Source organism: Arachis stenosperma, chromosome 4 (genome assembly GCF_014773155.1).
Source record: "Arachis stenosperma cultivar V10309 chromosome 4, arast.V10309.gnm1.PFL2, whole genome shotgun sequence".
Classification (NCBI taxonomy): Eukaryota; Viridiplantae; Streptophyta; class Magnoliopsida; order Fabales; family Fabaceae; genus Arachis; species Arachis stenosperma.
This window is the reverse complement of record NC_080380.1, coordinates 58,804,882-58,809,608: the sequence shown is the minus strand read 5'-3', so window position 1 is coordinate 58,809,608 and position 4,727 is coordinate 58,804,882. Positions and strand designations below refer to the sequence as shown.

Here is a 4,727-nt window from a genome sequence, read left to right as displayed (position 1 = left end):
AGTGGGCCCGGAAGTGGATTTTTATGTCATTTACTCATCTCTGTACACCCTAGGCTACTAGTTCCCTATAAGTAGGACCTTTTACTATTGTATTTTCATCTTTGGATCTTTGGATCTTTGGATTATCTTTGGATTATTTTAGATCCTTTGATCATCTTTGGACATCTAGTTCTTAGATCATTTGGGGGGCTGGCCATTCGGCCATGCCTAGACCTTGTTCTTATGTATTTTCAACGGTGGAGTTTCTACACACCATAGATTAAGGTGTGGAGATCTGCTGTACCTCGAGTATTAATGCAATTACTATTGTTCTTCTATTCAATTCCGCTTGTTCTTTGTCCAAGATATCACTTGTTCTTCAACTTGATGAATGTGATGATCCGTGACACTCATCATCATTCTCACCTATGAACGTGTGACTGACAACCACCTCCGTTCTACCTTAGATTGGGTGAATATCTCTTGGATTCTTTAACCGGAATCTTCGTGGTATAGGCAAGAACTGATGGCGGCATTCAAGAGAATCCGGAAGGTCTAACCTTGTCTGTGGTATTCTGAGTAGGATTCAATGATTGAATGACTGTGACGTGCTTCAAACTCCTGAGGGCGGGGCGTTAGTGACAGACGCAAAAGAATCAATGGATTCTATTCCGGCCTGATCGAGAACCGACAGATGGATAGCCGTGCCGTGACAGGGTGCGTTGAACATTTCCACTGAGAGGATGGGAGGTAGCCACTGACAACGGTGAAACCCTTGCATAAGCTTACCATGGAAAGGAGTAAGAAGGATTGGATGAAGACAGTAGGAAAGCAGAGAGACGGAAGGGACAAGCATCTTCATACGCTTATCTGAAGCTCTCACCAATGATATACATAAGTATCTCTATCTTTATCTTTATGTTTTATTCATCATCTATACCCATTTGAGTCTGCCTGACTAAGATTTACAAGGTGACCATAGCTTGCTTCATACCAACAATCTCCGTGGGATCGACCCTTACTCGCGTAAGGTTTATTACTTGGACGACCCAGTGCACTTGCTGGTTAGTTGTGCAAAGTTGTGTTTATGTCATGGTATTGAGCACCAAGTTCTTGGGGCCATTACTAGGGATTATTTGATTTGTGAAAAGTAGTGATCACAATTTTGCACACCAAGTTTTTGGCGCCGTTGCCGGGGATTGTTTTGTGTATAGACAGCTGACGGTTCATCTTGTTGCTTAGATTAGGTATTTTTTTTCAGAGTTCTTTAAGGATGAATTCTAGAGTTTCATGATAATCTGTTGAAATCTGGCTGGCTGAGAAGCCATGTCTAATCTTATTGGACCGAGGTTTCAACTAATCATCACAAGAGCTTGTTGATCTCTATCAAACTTGCTATTGGGGCAATGATCTGCTGAGGCTTGGCTGGCCATTGGCCATGTCTAGTGTTTTGGACCGAAGCTTTCTTTGAAAGCTTGGCTGGCTGTGAAGCCATGTCTAATTCCTGGACCGGAGTCTTAGACTAGCATTGCAAAGATTCCTGGAATTCAAATTAAGAATTCTGAAACCTTTATTTTCTAATTTCATATAATTTTCGAAAAAGTACAAAAAAAATTTTCAAAATCATAAAAAACCAAAAATATTTTATGTTTCTTGTTTGAGTCTAGTGTCTAATTTTAAGTTTGGTGTCTTACATGCATTGTTTATTTGATCTTGGTTCTATTTTCAAGTCAATAGTACAGGGAACTGAAGATTCAGAACATGCAACAGAGGAATTACACAGAAAAAGCTGGGCGTTCAAAACGCCCAGTGAAGAAGGACAGACTGGCGTTTAACGCCAGCCAGGGTGCCTGGTTGGGCGTTTAACGCCCAAAAAGGTAGTGCATTGGGCGTTAAACGCCAGAATGTGCACCATTCTGGGCGTTTAACGCCAGGATGGCACAAGAGGGAAGATTTTGTTTTCAAAATCAATTTTTTTTTCAAGTTTTCAAAGTTTTTCAAAATCAAATCTTTTTCAAATCATATCTTTTCAATCAAATGTTTTCAAAATCAATTTCTTTCCTTTTTCAAAGATACTTGCTAACAATTAATGATTTGATTGAACAATTCAAGTATGTTGCCTTTTCTGTTGAGAAAGGTTTAATGTTTGAATCATATCTTTTCTTGTTAGGCAAGTCATTAATTTTTAAAATCAAATCTTTTTAAAATCGTTTTCAAATCATATCTTTTCAATCATATCTTTTTAAAACCATAACTTTTCAATCATATCTTTTAATCACATCTTTTTCAAAATAGTTTTCAATCATATCTTTTTAACTTCTAACTTCAAAATCTTTTTCAAAAAATTACTTGATTTTTTTTTCCACTCTTGGTTTTCGAAAATCAATTAAAGTTTTTCAAAATGTTTTCAAACTTTTTCACTTAATTTTCGAAAATCTCTTCCCCTCTTCTCACATCCTTCTATTTTTGGAGTACCACTCCTCCTCAATGCACAATTCGAACTCTATCTGACTAAGTTCGAATTCTTCTCCTTCTTCCTTCTATTTTTCTTTTCCTCTGACACCTCAAGGAATCTCTATACTGTGACATAGAGGATTCCATATTTTCTTGTTTTCTTCTCTTTCATATGAGCAGGAACAAAGACAAAGGCATCCTTGTTGAAGCTGACCCTGAACCTGAAAGGACCTTGAAGCGAAAGCTAAGAGAAGCTAAGGCACAACTCTCTGTAAAGGATCTAACAGAAATCTTCAAAGAAGAAGAAGTCATGGCAGCCGAAAACAAGAACAATGCAAGGAAGGTGCTGGGTGACTTTACTGCACCTACTCCCGACTTCTATGGGAGAAGCATCTCTATCCCTGCCATTGGAGCAAACAACTTTGAGCTTAAGCCTCAATTAGTTTCTCTAATGCAACAGAATTGCAAGTTCCATGGACTTCCATTGGAAGATCCTCATCAATTCTTAGCTGAATTCTTGCAAATCTGTGACACTGTCAAGACTAATGGGGTAGACCCTGAGGTCTATAGACTTATGCTATTCCCTTTTGCTGTAAGAGACAGAGCTAGGACATGGTTGGACTCACAACCTAAAGAAAGCCTAGACTCATGGGAAAAGCTAGTCAATGTCTTCTTGGCAAAGTTCTTTCCACCTCAAAAATTGAGTAAGCTTAGAGTGGAAGTCCAAACCTTCAGACAGAAGGATGGAGAATCCCTCTATGAAGCTTGGGAAAGATACAAACAATTGATCAGAAAGTGTCCATCTGATATGCTTTCTGAATGGAGCATCATAGGTATTTTCTATGATGGTCTCTCTGAACTATCCAAGATGTCTTTGGATAGCTCTGCTGGAGGATCTCTTCATCTGAAGAAGACGCCTACGGAAGCTCAAGAGCTAATTGAAATGGTTGCAAATAACCAATTCATGTACACTTCTGAAAGGAATCCTGTGAACAATGAGACAAGTCAGAAGAAAGGAGTTCTTGAGATTGATACTCTAAATGCCATTCTGGCTCAGAACAAGATATTGACTCAACAAGTCAATTTAATTTCTCAAAGTCTGTCTGGAATGCAAAATGCACCAAGCAGTACTAAGGATGCTTCATCTGAAGAAGAAGCCTATGATCCTGAGAACCCTTCAATGGAAGAGGTGAATTACCTAGGAGAACCCTATGGAAACACCTATAATTCTTCATGGAGAAATCATCCAAATTTCTCATGGAAGAATCAAGAGAGACCTCAACAAGATTTCAACAACAATAATGGTGGAAGAAACAGGTTTAGCAATGGCAAGCCTTTTCCATCATCTTCTCAGCAACAGACAGAGAATTCTAAGCAGAACCCCTCTGACTTAGCAACCATGGTCTCTGATCTAATCAAAACCACTCAAAGTTTCATGACTGAAACAAGATCCTCCATTAGGAACTTGGAGGCACAAGTGGGACAGCTGAGCAAGAAAGTTACTGAACTCCCTCCAAGTACTCTTCCAAGCAATACTGAAGAAAATCCAAAAGGAGAGTGCAAGGCCATCAACATGGCCGAATTTGGAGAGGAAGGAGAGGAAGTGAACTCCACTGAGGAAGACCTCAATGGGCGTGCACTGACCTCCACTGAGTTCCCCAATGAGGAACCATGGGAATCTGAGGCTCAAAATGAGACCATAGAGATTCCATTGGACTTACTTCTGCCTTTCATGAGCTCTGATGAGTATTCTTCCTCTGAAGAGGATGAGTATGTCACTGAAGAGCAAGTTGCTAAATACCTTGGAGCAATCATGAAACTAAATGACAAGTTATTTGGAAATGAGACTTGGGAGGATGAACCCCTTTTGCTCACCAAAGAACTGGATGACTTGTCTAGGCAGAAATTACCTCAAAAGAGACAAGATCCTGGGAAGTTTTCCATACCTTGTACCATAGGCACCATGACCTTCAAGAAGGCCCTGTGTGACTTAGGATCAAGTGTAAACCTCATGCCTCTCTCTGTAATGGAGAAGCTAGGGATCTTTGAGGTACAAGCTGCAAGAATCTCACTAGAGATGGCAGACAATTCAAGAAAACAAGCTTATGGACTTGTAGAGGATGTTTTGGTGAAGATTGAAGACCATTACATCCCTACTGATTTCATAGTCCTAGAGACTGGGAAGTGCATGGATGAATCTATCATCCTTGGCAGACCCTTCCTAGCCACAGCAAAGGCTGTGATTGATGTTGATAGAGGTGAACTGATCATTCAAGTGAATGAAGAATCCTTTG

At 39.8% G+C, this 4,727-nt stretch overlaps 1 non-coding gene across 1 annotated transcript; it reads right to left on the bottom strand.

The window, feature by feature from the left end:
* Positions 1 to 3,139: 3,139 nt before the first annotated feature.
* Positions 3,140 to 3,247, bottom strand: LOC130977235 (small nucleolar RNA R71). Its single transcript, XR_009084936.1, has one exon. It is a non-coding gene; the product is annotated as a small nucleolar RNA R71 (small nucleolar RNA).
* Between the last annotated feature and the right edge of the window lie 1,480 nt (positions 3,248 to 4,727).